A 21,877-nucleotide genomic window follows, 5' to 3' on the forward strand; every position below is an offset into this window, starting at 1 on the left:
TAAAATAAAAAGGAAAAAAGGTACGCATATTTGTGTTTCGCAGTTAAAAACATCATTTAGATCAATTTTACAGATCTAAATGATAACATACAAACTATCTGGAAATGTATTCGTTATGTTTACCAATCAAAATATTCTCTAGAATTAATAAATTATATGGCAGAACAACGTTTGCCGGTCAGCTAGTAAGATATAAAAAAATAGTGGGAGCAGAGGCGACGCGTGACCAAGTGAGTCACATGTTCAATCAACAAAAGTGTTTTCTATCGTTTCCATCGGCTTCGTTCAGATATTCGTTCATCATTAGGCAAGACGGTGCATTAGTAGTAGTGATCGCTTCATACTTAACAGACTGCGTTTGCCCTGTCGCACTTGAAGATGCAGAAAAGTGTTTGAATGACGACGGGTTCAGATGAATGGTTTGATTTGCGTGCGGGTTGTGTGGTGTAGTCAAATGGAGATATCAGATCACATTCATCACGGTGGAAAAGTTTCACTCAAACAGAAAAGTAAATACGGATATTCGGAATAATATGGAAATTACAAACAAATTACCTTCGATCAGAGATGCCAACCTTCCTGATTTTTCAGGATTTCCCAGAATTTTTAGCACGCTCCCTGATATCCTGACGAACACTCAATTTATCCTGATTTTTCTGAAACGATCCTGATTTTTCCTGATTTTTGTACTCTTTACATTATTCGTAATAAACATACTGGTTTCCATGCCAAAGTTTTCTGTCATGATAGTTCTCCGGTTCGCACTTGTATATATCTTACATTAAGTTAAATTTTGCACTTAACTTTTTTTTATCTCTACCCTCAATTGTTTCGTGGCTTCCCAAAACAGTGCTAGAAAATTTCATGAAACCGGATTGTCTGACGAATTTTTGAAATTACAACGAAATTAAGTTTGAGGAACAACATTGCTTCATTGAGGATGATGTGTATGTAGATGTTTCCCCAGAGTTATTGATGTAGGAATACGTTTCAGAGTGTAAAATTACTCAAGAGAGAATTTTTGAATCCACACTCAATGTAAAAAGATTTTATATTTAATTTGATCGTCTGATTCAAAGTAGAATAAACTTGAATGATGGGACTATGATAAATATATCTATAACCGTACTTAATATCATAAAAATTAGGAAAAATTCAATAAGTCTTCCACTGCTGATATGCTTTCCTCATTTGTTGAGTAAAGATTTATTCAAAAACATGGATGATGAATTCAGTGAAAATTTGAATATTGATTTCTCTGCAATAGCCTATAGTAATGCTATAGTCTAGGTTTTTCGAAAAAAATATGAACGATCAAAAAGTCAGGCGAAACACTAGCATTCCCACTTATGCGAGGATTTATACCACGCTTCAATTCTTTTACATATCCGGTCTCCGCCCGAAGGAAGATATACTCTGTTTCTTGTGAGAATTGGAACGAATTTTGTATAATGAACTACTACCAAGCAACCTGTTTCTCACATGTATGGCTCGCAGCAGTTTCCGCCGAGGAAGCAAACATGTTTTGGGAACATAGAATGTTTGAGCTGTTTGATAGTTGGCGAAACATTTTGGAACAGAACTATGGATATAAAATTAAATTATAATGCTTTGATTGAAAATGATGTTTTTGTTTTCCCAAAAATCGACATTAACTTTTCCGACAACCCAATATGAGCTATCCTGATTTATTCTGATTTTTATTTTCATTCTTCCTGATTTTTTCAAGTTATGGTTGGCAACCCTGCCTTCGATAATTCCTCACCCATGTTACAAATGTGAAATAATAAAAAAAATAATTTGTTTTTCTGAGATTGTCTTCCTGTCCTATGTTTTAACAGGCGGACGAGACGCCATTGAGTGGGATGGGAGAGAGAAAAGGGAAAAGAGAGAGAGAAGAGAGAGAAGAGAGGGAAGAAAGGGAAGAGAGAGAATAGAGAGAAGAGAGAGAAGAGAGAGAAGAGAGAGAAGAGAGAGAAGAGAGAGAAGAGAGAGAAGAGAGAGAAGAGAGAGAAGAGAGAGAAGAGAGAGAAGAGAGAGAAGAGAGAGAAGAGAGAGAAGAGAGAGAAGAGAGAGAAGAGACAGAAGAGAGGGAAGGGAGAGAAAGAAAAGAGAAGATAGAAAAAAAAAGTGAGAAAGAATATAGAGAAAGAGGAGGAGTGAGAGAAGGGAGAGTGAAGAAAAAGAGAGAAAAAGGGAGCAAAAATTTAAAAAAATGAGAGAAATAACAAAAAGAGAGGTAATAAGGAAGAAACAAGAAGAAGAGAGATAGGGGAACGACAAATGGAGAGAGTAGAAAAAAAGAGGAGTGTGAGAGAGACACAGGGAAAATCACTATATGCTACACTTGGACTGAATTCGGAAGATCCGTGCTACAGAAAACACTTTCTCGCAAGAGCACTTCAGTTAATCAAATGATATACATTGAGTTGTTAATATTTTTACCATGCTCGTAATAGCAAGGAACAACAATAAGTTATAAAATGATTCAAAATAGATTATTACAACTCATTGATGATAGATAAATAAGACATATTTTGTGTGCATAGTAGAAATCTTGTATTTATATATTGTAGAATTGTGAACCAGAGGTGAAAATCGCAAAACTGTTAACTTTGGTTTGATGCACATGAAGAATGTTTCTAAACCTTTACAAAATAATTATAAAAATAAGCGAAAACGGGTAAAGTAACGTTATTTTTTTAGTATGTATATCAGACCAACTGATATTGCGCATCACTTCATTCTATCCCCATCACAAACTGCAACGCTTATCCCAACGCGATCTTAGCTGCGCCGCTTCTGGACACCGCTAAATTGCAGTTGAATGTTGTTTACGAATATATATATATATGTATACACACATACACACATACACACTTATCTGTGCCGCGAGTTTTGCCTGGCTGAGCAATATTTTCGCAGCGACTTTTGCGCTCGTAACCACCCCCCAGCAAGCGTGCAGATTCCTCCAACTCTCCAAAGTGCACTGGGAAAATCCTTCGCCCGGATTGCACTTTTGTATGAGTGGATGTATGTGTGTGTGTGCGCGGGATGGTGCTTTTTCTAGCCCTTATCCGCTGTAGAGTTTGATGACGAAAGAGATGAAAGAGCTTTTTTTCCTCCGATTTCTACTTCTGCGAACACAGAACGCAAAAGCTCTCTTGAATAGAAGGGTACATGCTGCTGCTGCTGCTGCAAAGCTGCTGGGAAGAAGAGAAATTCAACTCTAAAATAATTTAAATACAAAGTAAAATAGGTTAATTCAAGTCACATCCAGCAGTTTAGCGAGCGGGGCTGCGGCGGTGGTGGCGGTGGTAGCAGCGGAAAACCTCCCACGCGAGAGCAGGCTTTGAGTTTCCTTTTTTTTTCTTCTTCTGTGCAGCAGAAAATCAACATCAGAAGAAGTGCAGTGCAGTGCGGTGGAAAACCGCGCGCACAACAGAAGCCGAAGGTTTTGATGTCTGAACTCGGTGTGTAATTGAAATAGGAGAGGGATTTTCCATCTTCCTGAACTCTTCAGTGCACTCTGGCTTTTGGCTCCGCCAAGGCTTCGTTTTGTTTGCTTTCTCGCGCACCAACTGCTTCTGGGAATCCAGCATTCGAGAGCGTTTTTTTTGTTTTCATGCTTTGCTTGATCTGAAATCCTTTTGCATCTGCTGATCTCCGAGCTCCTGTTTTCCGGGTGAAAGTTCCCATCAAATTACATCCCGGGAACCATTAATTCTACCCGGGCAGATTTGTCCCACTTCGACCGTCGACTTGAAAAATGATGCCTCCTCGCTATTAGATATGTATGTTTATTGCGGATAAAAGCAATTACTCAAATATGACAAATTGTCAGCATTTCCGATCACTTCACAAACTTTGTCCTAATTAAAAGTGTTAAACAAGCAATTGTGTTAAGTTTTTCAGCATTTCGCGTCACTAATTCAGTGCGAATCAGCGAACCGAAGGGACAAAGACAGCCCCGTCGGCAAATAATGCATACCATTAAATCACACTTAAGTCCCGCGTTTTATCATTTATCACCAGCGCGCTCGAGAGGCTGTAGAATGCCGTCTCAAGCCCGCCCCAAAGCTCCATTGCCCGCCTCCTTTTAATTTGTATCCCTCGCTTAATTCTTCATCCCTGGCGTGATAGTCGTTTAAACTTTAGAATTTTATTCTCGCCTTTTCTTTGTAAAAGCTCATTCCATTCACACCCATAATTCATCAAGAATTTTTTACTCTCACCGCGTGCCGCGAGTCTTGTTTTTTTCGTTGTGAGTTTTTTCTTCCTATGTTTTGCTGCAACCTTCCTTCCCAGCCTCCGGTAGAGGACATACCTTTTACCATCTATCTTCTTCTCGTTTCCAACCGCTTTCGTTTCGCCATGCCCTCCACTAATGGTCTCGGATTTGTGGGTGGACGACGCCAGCCGTCCCATTTTCTTCCAGAATTAAGAGAGAGAGAGAGAGAGTATGGTGTGTGTATGTGCGCAAGCATAATTCTATCGTCATTTCATTTCACTTCAATCATCGTCACGGCGAGAGGTTTTCGGCTGCCGATGACGAAACCTCATTTGTAACGGTGTCTTCTATCTCCGCGCGCACCGCCATCCTTTGCTGCTTCCGAGAAAGGAGGGAAAAAAGAAGGCCCCAGCAAGGAACGCGAAACATTATAATTAGAAATAATGAACTGTTAATAGACGTTTACTCGGTCGGGCTTTGACCGGAGGCCCGGCCAGCAAGAGATGATGGACCCTTTTCGGGGAGTTGGGGTGCAGTCGAAGAGAGAGCGGGGAGAAGGGAAGAGGTGCCGATAAATCGAACGAAAATCCATTTATCATAATGCCTGCGTCCGCAGCGCAGCGTTGTTTATTAGGCAACACACGAACGCCATTTCTTCGTCACCCGAACGCCTCCAGGATGTCACCGGGCCCTCGATAAATAATGATCAATCAATTGTCGCCTGCGAAACGAGCGTTCTTTTTGGACACTTTTCCGTCGACGAGATTTTTCGGTAATTGGAAATTTGGTTAATTGAAAAGTTGTTTGTTGTACTACTTTGGAAACTCGTAAAATGCGCCCGGTCCCGGCCAATGCCCCGGCCCAGCTCATAATGTGGTTGACAGTGGTGCCATTGCGGCCCCCGGGACAACCGACAGAGCAAAACGAAGAACGAATGATTGATCTGTGGGATGAATTCATACTTCATTAAGTTTAATTGCCCGCAGCAGACCTTTGGCACTGCCAAAAAAGGGAGGAGGAAAAGACGCGCGTGGGTCGGAGATTTCTAGGAAGACTTGGCAAAGATTAAAAATCTTCAATCACTTTTTTTTGTTTGTCCATTTCGGCCGACCGAAATTATTGTGTATGTGGAGTGCAAGAGGAGACCCCGGGGGGGAGGAGGCGCATACGAGAAGTAACTAATCTATCTACATTACGGTCGGTCGGTCGGTCTGGCAGTCAATCTAATCTCCTTGCTTTGTGTCGTGGCTGTGTTCATTTATCATCCCGGAAAGCTGTCTCATCGGTATTTGTCTTGGCCGGCCAGGCAAAACACTTTAAAGCTCCTTGCTCCCTAGTGCCACATGGCGAACAACCCACAGAGCAACAGCAGCAGCAGCATCGAAAGCATTTACGGACATTTAAAAACTGTCAAAACGAATGATTGAATATGAAACATTGTCGTACATTAGTTGTGTTAAATGTGTCAATCTTCTGCTCGGGATCACAGGATTATTGTTCTCCCGAGCCATCGAGAATGGGTTATGGTTCGAGTTCCCGAAGGGGTTGTGCCTGTCTCGATATCGATCGACGACTCTTCATTAAATTTTGCGCCCTGACTCATGCAGTCGTAAATGTTGCGTATCCCAGTTGACGGTTAATTTTGAGAGTCAACGTTCTCAAAATCTCTTCGGCAGCATAAATTTTGATCACCCGATCGGGGTTCAATTAAGTAGCCGAAGTAGTGACTGCCACAAATGGTAATTGATGTAAATTGATAATTGATGGCATGCGATTTGATTTTTCCCACACGCCGTTGTTGGGGTGCACTCTGATGGATGCTGATGGCCGGACAGCAGCTCCCGGAAGGCTCGTTGCGGTCTCACAGCTTGCGCTTTCAATCAGGGATTTGAGCGTGTCAGTTTAGGTGACAGTTCACCAGGTCTAAATTAATTATTAAAATATTCACGCTTTGGCTCCAACCGCAGCTGGACATCACCCAAACCCACACCCACGCACACAGCGGGGAGAAAATCAACCACCAGCTAATAACATGTCCAGCAATCTGTTCTCATCGCAATAAAAATCCCATCTTCGAGGACGAAGACGTTCAGCTGGAAATGTTTTTCCATCATTAATAAACTCTTTATTATAGCTTTCCTCAAGTTTCCCGTGGCATCCTCCGCTGGCACTTCAAGTTGTATGCGGCAATGGCAAATTATAACGAAGGACCTCCCTACACACTTTGTGATTCTCTCGAAAGAACGGGGTTAATATAAATATCATGTCGCACACACACACACATTCATACATGTCCTATTATCCATTGTTAATGCGGTATCGGTCCATGTGTGACTTCCCAAGCAACGGGCGCCGTTATCTTATCTCGAGGAAGTGAATCTTGCACAGCATCCAAAGACCATTCAGGAGGATCCTGGCAGATCTCTGCCAGGAACTAGAGAAAGGGAATAAAAGAAAATTAATACCCGAGTATCCTGTGTATGTGTCGTCCGTGTGTTTCGCTCAAAGTTGTTCGAGAAGATAAAAATAAGATACTGTGTGTTGTGTCCCTGACTGTCTCAAGTGCCGATGAAAGATTTTCCCCACTCGGAAGAGCAGTGTACCAAGAGCTACGCGCAAGCCAACCGAGCGAATCGAGAAGAAATAATGTCATTGTTTATTATCTTTATAATCATCAGTTTATATTAATACTCAAATATCGCAAAAACTTTCCTCCCACCCAACGTACGGTCTTTCGATCGTTCGTACGTTTGCAAGCCAAACTCTCTGTGTCCTCATTGGCACCCGCTTTGCCCATCGCTGCGGAATGAGACACACGGCGGAAGTTCGCAATCCGGAGCTGCCATTGGCATATTACACATTGCGCCCCGTCCTCCAACTTTGGGTTCAAGTGTGTCACGATTAGAGCTTCTTCGATTACAACTCTGGTGCAATTTGCTTCCGGACTCCGATCCTAGGGAAGCATCCTCCCTCTGCTCCTTCTGCTTGACGCTCTGCGTGGGGTGTATTTATCGAGTTGATGATGATAATAGAAAGACAATTTATACAGCGCAAGTACGAAGACGAAACTGCTCTCTCGCACAAACATTGACAGAGCGTTAATAGACTTTGTCTTCCGCTCTTGCGACCCCAGAAGTTGGTTTGCGCCGCGGCATAATCCGTCGGCATCCTTCCACAGCCCAGCCGCCAGCAGCAGCAGCAGCGAGATTGACTCTAACTGAAGTTATTTCAACCAAAATATTTCGCCAAATTGGATTTTAATGGTAAATTAGGTATACTTTCCTGGCCCGGAAAGGGTTCAATTAATTTCAACTTCTTCCGTTACCATCCGGCGCTGCTGTCGAAACTATGGTTACTAAAACTGTCACAATTTCCCGCTCCCCGTTCCTCCTCGACGGGACACACGTGGTAAAGCACGACTTTTTACGACTTCTCGCTTGGGGCAGAACCTTGTCTCTTCTAGTTAATCTGTCCGTTTACCAAGAATGGCGCTTCTTGGGGTTCTTCGCACACCGGAGGAGGGGGAAATGGCGGCGGTAAACACGAACGACCTCGTAAAGTGAGTATTTGACAATTTTTATCGTTTTCCGTGCCGTTCCCAGCCTTCGGGGCAAAGACCACGGGACTGACCACTGAAGATTGTCAATAAAATCAATTTCGAGTGACCGTTTTTTTTCTTTTTATTTTTCGTTTTCCTAGTTGGATGCTGCTCCAAACAGAAATGTCAGTTTGTTCGGCTTCTTTTCTGGTTTCTTTTTCATCTTCAGCGATGAAAGAAGAACAACGAGTTCTTCCCACACTAATTAGAGTCGGTCAAGACGCTGATAACATCAAACGCGGAGCTCAGTTTGATGGCAATCGAACTTTTTCGCCTAAAGTTACGATTATCCGTTTTATTTTCCAGTCACAGCTGGATTCGAGCGAAATAGCAATGCGTCAGCGGGAAACTGATGTATCAACAGCTTTGATTTACTTTTTGATTGTGGTTGGGGTGTGAGGCCATATTTAATTGGTACAGAGACAGGTATTTTCACAAAACACTCAAGAAAAAGCTCCGTGTGTTTCGCTCAGCTCCTCTGATATGATATTAGTTATTCAACCCAGAAAACACGCATCATACAAGTGATTTTGAAATGCATGCTGGATACGTATGCATTGAATTTCAATATGAAAAATGAAAGGGTGGTGTCTAAGACACGATCACACTGTTTAAGTGTTTACAAAATGATTGCCGGTAAAAATCAACGTTGTAGAAATTTTAAAATGAACTCTTCAGTAAATGGTAATGCGTTAGAAAGCCTATTTCAGCTCATTGTCAAATTAACTCTCAGCATCGAAGAAGAACTACATCGAAAGACTGAAAGTTTCAAATATCCAAGTAATTTTTTAGTATCTTATAGAAAAATTACATCTCGAACGGTCCCAAAGACACCATCTTTCAAAAATTATACTATGCAGTACCTTTCGCAGAACGGCAACAGAAAATCCTAACCGAATCGACTGTGTGGCGATGGCGATAACAGCCACTGCGGAACAAATGTTCATCCTCCGTTTTTCACCGAAGAACATAGCTCTCATCACTGGAAAATACCCTCTTCACATGCGATTTAAAATGTGCTGAACTTTCACGCCGCTTATAACGTGGAAACAATGCGGAAACAATTTTAACGTGAAACAATTAACGAAAACAAAATAATCAATCGCTAAAAGCTACCGATTGACACACATAAATTCCCACAAGCGCGCTCTCGGTAAAAAGAATCATAGAAATCAATTCGCTTCGTGTTGCTTCAGAGATTACTTTAGAATGCATCGACAATCTTATTTTTATTTTATTCTTTATTTTTGAGACTTTCAGCCTCCTGGGCTGGTTCGTCTCAGTTCGACAATCTTAAAATAACTCTTTAGTAGAATGTTTTTGTGGCTCGGAAAAAGGCTGATGGTTTGCGTGGTTTTGTGGACGCAGCTGGAGATGGTATATCAATGATTCATTCTTGTTCTCGCGAGAAAAATATACAAGCTGATGATATGTCGAGATTTTTCTCCTTATTGACAATTCAAGTGGTATCCTCAGTATGAATCTCTTCTTCTAGACATACTCCGTAGCAACAGGAGATCCAGGGGATTTAGGCGTAAGGATATCCCTTCTAATCCACCAGATACACAATTGTCCTATATTTTTTGCTGACTCTGAAATTTTTAGGAAAAATTGTACTTTTGGACGAAATTGCTGAAAAAAATGATTTTATAATTTTTGAGGTGTTGGGAAAAAAGACCCTTACTTTTTTATACGATTTTCGGGAAAATGAAACCATCGTAGAAAGTTCATCCAAATACCCTTCATTTAATGTAAAAAGATTAGAAATCTATCAAACAACCGAAAAGTTACAAACTTTTAAAAATTAATTTATTTTTTCAAAATTTGCATAAAAAAGCGGTATCTCAAAAACAAAAAAAAAGTGTTCCTGAGATTTTTATATTTTATGTTAAAAACAGTTTCCTAATAATTACAAAAAGCTGGGATCTCTAAGGGATCTCGATACCCTGAAAATCAATACAAATTTTGTTTTTTTAACAATTTGCCTCAAAATATCAAATGCTTACTTCCATAGTGCTATAAATTTTTCTTCTGAAAAATTTACTAAAATATCTTCCATTTGCATTCAAGAAATCACAAAGCAAAACGGTTGAACACATTGAAATGTAAAAACTTTCATGAAAGAACGTATTTTGCAAAACAGATGATTTTTCAGATCACCCTAATTTAGAATTATGCACATCATCTCATGTACTCAACATGTCTAAAAGTTTTCAAAAAAGAACAAGTATACGAGGTTTGAAAAAAATAATTTTTCGAGCATTCCAGACAATTTTTTCGGTAGATCTTTTTGCGTTCCCATCAAATTTCAATATATGGGAAGTTAAAAGTTTCCATTTCAACCCTTTGCGGTTTTTATGCATTTTTGAGAAAGAACATTGGCATTGTTCTACTCACAGGGGCTTTTCCCTATTCATAAACACGGCTCATTGTTACTTAATGTTGCTGAGCCATCTGAAAATCAATTTATTTAAAAAATAATGAACACTATTACATCGTTCAATAAAGTATTTAGTATGATTACTTGCTGTGATGGCTGAGAGCAGACAAACAATTGCAAAAGGTCAACAAACCAACCATTGCAAAAATATAATAATTTGGCGATTGGCACAAAAATCTCTTAAATCCATCAAGAACTTCCTGAGCAGTGTGATTAGATTGATTGATTTTGTCCTTCAATTTGTACCCCCCATATGTTTCCGAAAGACGTAGTCCTACGAAGCTAAATCTAAAAGAGGCATACTCTAAGCGATGATCTAAGAACGTCGTTCATGTATTTCAAAGGGTGTCATTTCACAACATCTCAAAACCATTTTATGATGAAGGACTGCGTCTAGGAGGAAGTATATGAGAGGTAAAATGGAAATCTAAACATTGAACATGTAGGAAGTATTGGAAAATTTCGAACGTATACAACTCAACCGTTTCTCGCCATAGACCATAGATCGCAAAAATGTTTGACTGGAAATGTTTTCCCAATGTTTTTTTCCAAAATAAATTATTCAATAATTGTGAAATGTCAAGTACTATCCGAACCGACTTAAGTTCACATTTTGATTAGTTATTTTTATTTTTATTTTGAAATAGCGTGAGTAACCGAAATGAAAATTTATTATTTTCAGGGTGTATTCTCAGAATATGCACAAAGAAAACGTTACAGTACTGAGTTTTCATTGGTGTATGGAAGCGAAGTCAAAGACAAATGAGAAGTTAAATATCAACTTAGACTTCGATTTCGCATGAATTTCAATTCTAGTCTCGCTCCAGCCAGTGCAGACTCGTTCGAGTTAACATTAACGTTTTCAAAATGTCTCGTAACCACTGTAGGTTTTGATTTTTTAATTGTTTGTCTAATTGTTGTTTGTGTGTGTATTCGTAAGATTGTGCGTCGATGCAAATATTTATATTTGATATGCGCGCTCACTTCAACCGACGATTTCGGAGTTTGGTTTATGTTTCATGTGTAATCATGGACTCGCGATGTGCAGGTGGATAATATTCGTTCGAAAATAATCCATTGGGTAAAATAATGCCAAGAAGTCAATTTTTGACAAACAAATTTTGAGGTAACAGTAAATCTCGATGTTTCGTGCAATTATAGGTCATTTGGTATCCATTTTTATTTTCCAAAACTCCGATTTCTTGTACTCAAATTTTAACGTCTGCGACACTAGTAAATGAAGTCCGATTGAGCTAATATTTTGCATTAGGTATTTTATCGTGTAAATCAACATTTCGCAAGATGTTCCATATGAAAAATCGAGATGACCATTTTCACTGGCACCCTAAACCATACGTTTTGCCTCGTATTCTGAAAAAGTCCCAGAGTGTCGATTTTTTACAAAAAAATTCTCGAGATGACAGTCTATTATGACAGTTCTATCATGTAATTTAGAGACAATTTTTAAGAGCATTTTTTTTCGAAAACACCATTTCCATGTACACCAAAAACCACCCTCCCTTCCCCCCTTAGGTATTTTTTCGATTTTCAAAAGAAAAAAATCAAACTTTCACCGCTTTGAGTTGAAATTTTGTAGAGTGTCAAAAGGCCGGTCACAGATTTTTTTTTTAAATTTTTAAACGGACTCTATATGAGTCGAAAGGTTTGCTTCGCAGGTATGCTAAAACTAAAATTGGTAGAACCATACATATTATAAGTTGTTTTTTCTAGTTTTTAAAAATATAAATAATAGGAGAAGCAAGCTTGAATGAGTCCTCTCGCCAATACTCGTCCAACTAAGATCTAATTACCTTGACCGGCACATCGCCATTCTGTGAAGTCGATATTTGCCCTTTAAGCATTAAAAAAGGACTACATCCCCAGAACACGCGCAGTTGCGGGTCAACTCTTTAGAAATCCTCACAACAGCAAACCGTATCCATGAGACAATAGAAACAATACTTGGCTCGGCATCGACTTGGCCGTGGCCACCGTCGGCATTGTTGTTCCGACGGTCGATGCAATAAACACCGGTGAAAAGGAAGAAAGTTTTTTCCCGCGATTTCCGCGAGCGACAGGGTCGATAGCGTCGGAGTGCTGTGTCCCCCCCTTACAAGCAGGGAGGGGGACTCCTAAACTGGAGACAGCAAAAGTTGCCAAATATTTACTCCGTTCCGAGGAGGACGAGGACGAGGAGACGCGGCAGCTTGGGGTAGAGTTGGAGCAAACGGGGAAAAAACACTCTCGAGCGTCGCGCCCGGGAAATGAAGTGGGAAAATTAAGAAAAGTTGAAAACACAATGAATGAAGGAAAAGCCGATGGTCCGCCGTTTCTCGCCCGGTTGGCTGTTGGTCGCGCGGGATAGGCGAGAAAGATTTAGTGTTCTCTAGATGGAAGGAAGAGGGCGAAAAAAAAGAACCAGGAATGCCATAGAGTACGCAGTGGCGGCGGCGGCGGCGGCGGCGGAGAGAATAAGAACGATTTTGTTTTCACAGATGCTTGAGTTTATGTTTTTCTTTTTAATTTTATGTGCTCTGCGAGTATATTTTTGCCTTTTTCGACGGCTTTTTTTCTTTTTCTTCTGTGCTGTTGATGATGTACAACTGAATGGGCCGCCATTTTAATGCCATTTGTGTTTGTGTGTCTGGAGAGGCGGTGAAACAGCTGTGTGGAGTGCACAAAGAAAGAGGGAGGCTGGAGAAAGTGGCAACTGCTGCAGTGTACAATGCAACGAGGGGTTGGTGAAAAATATATACTCTGTTCTGTTCTTTATGCCAGTTGTCAAAAGGAGGTGCCAGAATCGGTGGGTAGATGGAGCACCCCCTGGCGGGAGGAACTCAAATGTGCTCGAATGCACCACTGGCGAGAGCACAAGAAAGGATCGGAAGCCGCAGGGCATATGGGCAGGACCGGAACAGCAGACAGCCCCGACGAAGGGATAACTTCATCAAACACTATCGCAAATAGCTATTTTATGTTAATTTTATGTGTAAATTGCCCCGAGGGGACTGTGCGCTGTATAACAAGGCGCAGGGCACCGTATGGGTAAATTGTTTTAATTTTTGATTGATATGCAAATGGATAGCGGTATGTCATTGGCCTTACTGCCAAGGGGATGACTTTTTTTCCGTCCACAGCAAAGGAGGGGGGACCCCGAGTACGCCGCATGGAGCGCGCAATCACTGTCGATTGACAATTTAAACATTTGTTTACCCTCCGCTTTCAAGCGACCGTAACTCGGTAACAAAGAGGTAACACGCGTTCCTCGTTGCGAAATATCTTCAAACGAAACACCAACAAAAATAAGGGGAGAGATTCGGCGGGTGTCTTCGAGCTCTGCTATCGATTTTTGTGTGTTGCTTTTCCCCGCAGGGGTTGAAAATCTTCCACCTTGCTGGATCTTTCTCCCGATTCCGGCGCTCGTGAAACGCTCGCCCGATTCGACTGATAAGATTTATGATTTGGTTTACAAGTACCGAAATCGAAGATAACGAAAACATTCCCTTCCAATCAGCGCCTATCTATTGCCAGTGCCAGAAGCCTTCGGCAGGAAACTCCCAGTCGCTCGTCTCAGTCAGTCAGTCAGCCACAGCCAGCCCAGGACTTTGGGCTTTGGGATGAAAGGGATGAAATGATAAATTATAGCTTATTTTTTCCTTCGCAAACGCTCAAGTGATCCATTCTTAGATGTTTGTGTGTCCCACAACTGACGATGGCGGAAAAGGTGGAAAATAAAAATCAATTCTCAACCGGATTCTTGCTTTCAATCTCTTAGTGCTGAAGTTGGATTATTTATCGTCACCTTTAACTTCATTATATGGATTTTTCGGGTGGCATTCCTCGCCGGTAGAGGATTCTCTTTCGTGTATACGCATGTAGTTCGTATGCATAAATTTTTATGATGTGCTCGAGTAACATGACAAGACGGTGAATGATACACGCTAAAATAGTTTCCGTCAATGTTTTCGTCCAACAAAAAAAAAACCATCGTGATTTATGAAAAAAGATTACTAATTTTTGAACGCGACAGTGGGTGGTACACTAACCGGGGAAAATTGTGATGTTCCCTTTGCTTCCATCCTTCGCTTTAATTCTCTACGATTTTTCTGTACAGTTGGAGATTTTTTTCGCTCATTTTTTCTCGGATTCTGTCGCGGAGTAGAGGGATAGACAAGAACGAAGTGTATGTGTGTGTGACCGGTGGCGTTTTTGTTACCGACCACAACGCAACGAGATGACGAGAGGTACGAGATATATTCCACGGGAGACAGATTTGTGCAATTTATAATTATTTATAATGACGTTGGGAGCGAGAATAGCGGCGACTGAACGTTAGTGGCGGCTACCCGAAGAGGGCATCCATATTTAAATCGGTACGTTGCGACTTCGAGTGTCATCATCTGGTGCGGTGTATGTCTCCTGCAGACAGTGAATGAAAAATGCCAACAGATGGGTGCGTGTGTGTGTGTGTGTGCGGGGGAGGATACGGGAGGGTGCGTTTCGATTGAACAAGTGGAACGATGGGAGTGCCGGAAAGGACGCCGGAGATGACATTTTTTTCTTGCAGGCCGAGGCGAAGAAATCCGTATCGGGGTATCGCCGATGTGGCAACAGATTTGGCAGTGTTTACTTATTTGATGAAAAGAGATTTGCCGTCTTCGGAAGGGAGGACCGACCAACCGACCGCTATATTCTATTTCCTAGCGCTTCCCTGGCTCACAACAGCTGTGGCGGATGATGGAAGCAGTGTTTACCACGGGGCCTGGGGAAACTGCTTAGTGGTGTAATCGGCGTGATTAGCGAGTGTTTGGAAGGGATTTCCCGGAATCTCGCAAAATCTGCGGGAATCATCAATCATGGCTGACGAGCGAATGGAACGGTTCTGATAACGCGTTGTTGGTAGGCGATGGTTAGTACCGATTGGAAATGAATGTTGGCGAGTATATCGATTTCTCGTTCTAAGACCCAACGCGGTATGTATTACTGTTTTTGGAAAGTCATCGAGCTCAAGCACGCAGGGCCAAAGTATCGTGCGGTGATCAATTAATCCCACAATTATTGGCTAGGAATATACCGATTCACGATGTACATCGGTACTCGAGGATCCAAATGACCCTCTGATCCCTCTTCTCATCGAGGTTAAATTTACCGCTGAAATGGGTTGTGGTATACGAAGTGCTTTATCTCACACATGATGATGCCAATGATGTCATTAACCTTGACATCAATGTGTGATGAATATTGAATATTCCCGTGTTTCCATTTTCTCTTCGATTTGATTCAAAGCATGTGCATAAGATTATAGCTACCAGAAATAATAGTTTTCACTATTGTATGTCTAATTTTGAATGAGACTGTTTTTTATCACAATTAGGCATAGTAACATTATTTTTTACAAAAACTCGGATCGATGAGCCCTATTATGGATGCTTTCTTAGAGGCTGATTGGCAACAGAGGTTGAATTGGCAACACTTTTTGATATGTGCGTTCTTGTGTTGACAAGTAACTGTCACTTGTTTTATGTTTAGTTTCATCAGGAATATACTGACAGTTAAACAACGCCAGCAAATTGTGCAGATTTGTTACGGAAGACATAATTCAATTCGAGAAATTCAATAAAATGATTAAAGTTGGATGTTTATCAGAGCAATAAATTCGTATAGGTGTCAATATTATTGACACCTATTATACTTTATCCGAGCCACCCGGGATAGCAATATGCCGGAAATAATGTTCGAATAAAAATGACGAAAAATGTTCTTTCGAATAAAGCCGTTGTTCTGTGTTTTATTCCAATTTGAAGCTCCATGCTCCTTAAAACACATTGCGTATTCTGTAATGTGAGTTAGAAATATAATGCATGTGAAATAATATTGTATTAATGCAGTGTAATGTTATTGAAAATAAAGTGTTTCTACAAACGGCATATTTTCATTCAATTAAACTGGAATTCTTGTTGCTTAAAAATCTAGATACTCCAGCCCAGCTTCCTCTAACCAATTTCAATATAGTGGCGGAAGACATTCAATCCAATTCAATTACTTTCGAGAATGATTAGAAACTTGCGTTTACAAACACGGAAACCGAATCTGAAATATGACAATCCGGAATAGAGAACATCGAATCCACGGAATCAGAAACATGAATTCTGAATCTCTAATCTACAATCCAGATACTGAGATTTGCAGTTCAAAATACTAAAAATTGAATCCAGAAACTATAGATTTTGATCATGTGATCTATATGTAATTTCTCTTCAACATGATTCAGTGGAATCTGGAACCTGGGATGTTTAAATTATGCTTATAATCCGAAAGTAGAGTTTGCTTTTGAAAATTCCAATTTGCAATCAGTCTCTGTCATTAAGAAACTAGAGCTGTATCTAGAATCCGCAATCATGAATCTGAACACAGAAACCGAAAAGTCTCAGTCCTCCAAAGCATACATAAAAAGCAAGGGTGTATTTGGTCTCGACACTTTAAACATCATAAAAACTAATTTTTTTTTTCTAAAGATTCGCGTAAAGGTACGCATTTAGGACGCAGTTTAACGAGAATCGGTAGGACAATTTGAAAGTTACAATCTTTCGAAAATGAGTATATTTTGCGAAATCAGCATGAAACTAGGGAACATCTCAAGGACGAAAAAAATAAGTTTTCCTGAGATCCCGGTATTGTTTGCAGAAACATCTCAGCTTTCTGAAAATTGTTGAAAAAACCAGAGTCTCGCACAACTCGAATACGAGCCAATTTCCAAACAGTTATATTGATGGAAGATATTCAGTCCAATTTCAATTCATTTCGAGAAAGAGTGAGATTCTAAGAACGTTTGTTTTGGTGTATGGAATTATGGAATATTTAACAAGGAAACTATACAGCCGAAAATGATATTCTGAATTTAAAAACAACTATCTCCATCTGAAATTTGTTATCCGAAACTCCGTAAGTATTATCTGGAATCAAACATTGAAAATCAGAATTTGAAACGGGAATCTATATGTAATGCATCTTCCTCCTGGAATCCGCACCCTGAAATCTGAAGTTTTCAAACCTAAATTTGGATTGAAAAAGAAATTGCTTTTAGATTTGTATTCAGTATTGGTCTATTCTGTCCTGAAACTATCTATATCGGTATCTGAGCAGTATCCAGAATTCGAAATCTGGAATCAGAATACATAAATTAGAATCTCCTTGCTCTCCTTGGATTCGAAATCTTTTTTTTTTTTTTTTTTTTTTTTTTTTCTTTATTATAGTGACTTTCAACACATTTCGGCTGGTTCGTCACTTTTACTTCCATTTTTGGAAGAATGTCGGGAGTGAGAATTGAACTCGTGATCTCTGCGTGAGAGGTATGGATGTTACCACTACGCCAGATCGCCTCCGGGCGGATCCGAAATCTGAAAACTGTAATCTGTCCGAAAATCTGATTATAAATAATAATACTTGGAGTCAGTATGATCAGTGTCAGTAGCACTTTTTAACCACTGAACCAATTTAGATGATTGACATATCAAATTGAAACCAAGAATGTTGAACTTAAAAAAAAAAAAATTATTTTCGTAATTATTGATTGTGATCGTTTTTTATAGTTTTCATGGTTTTGGACTAGAGAGCGCCATATTTTTCTATATTTTTTCTTGAAAGGTGAGTATATTTTATATAACATATCTCGATATCAGAGATGCTATTTCTCGTTTTCGAGATATGAAATATATCGTTCGTATATTCGTTCGTTTTCGAGGTATGATTTTTCAAAGCTAACCGGTGGTTCGAAAAATCATTTTTCCCCTTTTATCTAAAAATGAATTTTTCAAAAAACCGATACAGATGATTTGAAAAAAGTCATTTTTGGAATGAAAATGGGCACTCTAATAAAAAAATAAAAAAATACAGGTCTAATGTTTTGCGGTAAAGAACAAAATTACCGATTTTGAGGGAAATCTGAAAACCACTTCATCGGTTTGTCATGGAATGGCTGATATATTAAATAGAATATATAAATTATTTGAAACAATTTTGTGTTCTCTGGAGCGTATCGGTGCGGTTTTTTTTAAATAAAAATAATATCCTAAATAAAGTGTATTTGATTTTTTTTCCCAACTTCTGTTGATTAAATCGTAGCCTAAAATGTTCGTATAAAATCTAAAAACCAAATTATCGTAAAACCGTTACACTATTTTACACGCTGAAAATAAAATTCAGACGAATCGGTCGTGTAGATCCTGAAATAAATGATGATGAAATGGTCAAGTGAAAGATTTACAAATAAATAACTTTATGTCATAAGATGTTAAAAATAATAAATTCTAAAAATAAAATATGCAAAACTACTAAAATGTAAAAAAAAAATCAAAATTTTCGATTCTTCCAGGTTGGTATCCTTCCTTAAATAGAAAGAAATTCATCTATAACAATGTAAGAGGTATCATAAAAGTTGGGACAAGTATGAAAAATATAAAAAAAGGCATCACAATGAGAGTATAACACATGGGCGCAACCGATCCATACATTAGCCGAAAAATAAGCAGCAAACGCATAGTTTATTGTGCTGCTTCTTACTTTTATTTCCATTAAGTGCAAACACTGGATAGAGCACACTGATTTTATTTACAGTATTCGTCTTCTTCTTCTATGTTTTTCAAAAAACTTAAGCTTTGCAGTTCATTCGCCTCTAATTCACATTCGCAATCGATTCGAACGACACAACGGCAAACCAACAAAAGATAAATTTGAAAATACTCAAATCAACTCTCAACCTTAACATATATTGTTGACTGCTCGCTGTCTATATCGTCAGTATTCTGTCAGATCGGACTAAGTAACATACTCGTAATTATGATTTCGAATAAATCGAACTCAAAGTTTGAAAATGTGTAGATTTAGTAGCGTCCAATTATTCTCCCTAATTGTTTTCCTACAGCTCTTAGTTACTCTTTAGCAAGGTCGCATAATGGTATTATTACAAAAAAAACTTCTTCGAGGCCAATCAGACTTTTACGACTGGCTATTTTACTTGGTCCACTGTGACTGAACAGAAACATATTTTTTAGAGACTCGTTCCCCTATGACTGAACATTTGGATGATAAAATCATATCATATATCCAGCAGGATTTCCTCCACTAAACTTATACAATAAAGCTTGAAGCAGTATCTATTTTACATACCAAAAATAATCGATTAGTATGTATTTTCAAATACAATTCTTGATTTGCTAAAAAAATATGTTTCAACGACAAACGGGTTAGTGTGATTATGAAAAAGAGTACTTGCACTCAATGAAAGATCATGGTTGGATCTGGAATGGATCATGAAAAGTTTATATTTACAATTTTTCACTCCCTGGCTCATGATCCACTCTGTCTGAACGAAATATAATAATATATTAGATCAACTTTTTAATAACTATGTCTTGTTTGAAGAGCATATACACTGTGTTTCAATATGAGTAACATTTCAAAGGAAACAATATGATGCGGAGAAATCCTACATTTCATTTGATATGACCAGTTTTTGCTGATCAGTTAAAATGAAAATTATGCAATAAACCTGTCTAATTGCAACAAAAGTGTGATCTGATAAAAGAAGAATGCAGGTTAAGAAACTAATAATTAATAGTTTATGAAATTTAGGGAATAGTGGAAAGATAAAGTGAGAAAGATGAGTTTTGAAACATAAACGAGGTAATTTTAACTTAAGGTGAAGGTGGAAGCTAGCCACAAATGGCTGTCACAATGGCGCTCATTTCTTTCATCTCCCTCCCTCACCCCTCGCCGGAAAATCAATAATTTTGCGAAACAGTGTGAAGAAAATGATCGTTTTCGCACACTTCCTATCAATTAATATCAACCAAACTCTAATCGATTACTTACAACATGTTGAATTTTCATCTGCTGTCGCACTGTATAGTGAAAAACGTCGGAAAACTCGAGCAAGTGCTCTGAAAGTTAAATTTTCATTTTTAAATCTTCGGCAATGGTTTTGATTGTATTGATGAAAGCATCGTTATTTTTTCAACACTGATGCCAGACAATATCATCAAAACAGCTATAAAAACCACTCAATAAAATGTTATTCCGGAGTCATAGCGTTCCATGTCATGAAAATCAATAGAATAAAATTGTGTTGATATCAATACAATTATTATTTTTACGTTTAATGGGTCTATAATGTAAGTTTTAGCAACTTTGACATTGGGTAAGAAAATTGTATTGCAGAGCTCGGAACACTGCCACGGCTGCCTATGCTTTCAAAAACAATAAACGGAAAAGTATTACATTCAATCAAAATGCCTCAGCCAACGGAGAGAAGGGTTATGGCTCTCCAACGTGAATATGTGAAAACAATACGATCAACGAAGGAAAATATTAAGGAATTATCAATATCGAGTTACTATGCGGAAGAACTTTTTAATACCAGAAGAGCCCCAATTCGCATGTGCTATAAATTTGCTCATGTTACGCTCGCGTATAATCAAAATTTTGCATCATATGCAAATGCACCTTCTATATGTAAATATATTTGCAATTGTTCATCGGAATATATCGTTCATACATTTTACTTTAGTATTGAATTGTTATTTTTTTTTCAAATGTATTCAAAGACTCGTGTCAATGAAGCGCCACACAGTCTGATAAGTGAATTGATCTATCTACGTGTGCTTTGCTCTTCTCTCACAAACACAATTACCCCATTTTTACAAGTGGGTTTACCAATACTACTACAATTGCTAGCTTCCACCTTCAGCTTAAACATTCGGAACAACTATCAGTCGTAGTTCAGCTGACCAATCCAACTTTTTTTCAATTCTTTATGGAATTTATCTTTTTATAATCAAGGCCTTTCAGACATATTTTGAGCTATATTTGCCACGTAGTTTGATAAACAATGTTTCCTTCTAGAAATCAGATCATCGAACAGATAAGGGAATGCTTTTACCACTGTATTATTAATGATATATTAAAGAAATGAGTGTTATTAATGAAAATAAATATCGATAAGGGGAACCAGTCGTAGCAGATAGATTCTTTCAAAAAGTTAGGCGAGAAATATATTATTTTTCAGGGTGATTAATCCCCGAAAGTTACAAACATCATTATTCGGCTTCTCTTTTCTCGTTCTGAAGTTACGGAAAAAACCAAAATTGTAATAATGGAAAGCTTAAACTCGACACAGATTTTCGTGTTACTGTAAATGGTATCGTTACAATCAGAAAATTAATGTTGATACTTACAAAGATAGCCAATTTGGCGAGATGAAATAGAGTGAAATTTTCAAAGCCCAAAAACTATATTTCACAAGTGACAGGACATGAATAATAATTAATAAATTAAGTTAACCGATAAGTCAACTTCCTTATAAATTGTTGGTGTTTACACAAATATTTTTTATAGCAGACAGGAAAACGACCAAACAAAAATTTCTGGATTCCATCGAAAGCTGATTAATACGTTTAAAATGAATGGGTCGTAGGGGTGAAACGACATCAGTATAAGTTACGAGAAATCGTCGTTAATTGCTAATGCTGAAGGATTAGCTAAAGGATAATAATGCGCCACATACGGTATTAGAAATAAATTCATTTGCTTCGCTTCGAAAGTCAAAATGTGT

General features: G+C 38.7%; 1 protein-coding gene across 4 annotated transcripts in view; it reads right to left on the reverse strand.

Annotated features, from left to right (window-relative positions):
• LOC129771634 (teneurin-m) overlaps positions 1-21,877 on the reverse strand; it is a 332,131-nt gene that overhangs the window by 292,089 nt on the left and 18,165 nt on the right. The gene's annotated exons all lie outside the window — the stretch shown is intronic.

This window comes from Toxorhynchites rutilus, chromosome 2 (genome assembly GCF_029784135.1).
Source record: "Toxorhynchites rutilus septentrionalis strain SRP chromosome 2, ASM2978413v1, whole genome shotgun sequence".
NCBI classification, from domain to species: domain Eukaryota; kingdom Metazoa; phylum Arthropoda; class Insecta; order Diptera; family Culicidae; genus Toxorhynchites; species Toxorhynchites rutilus.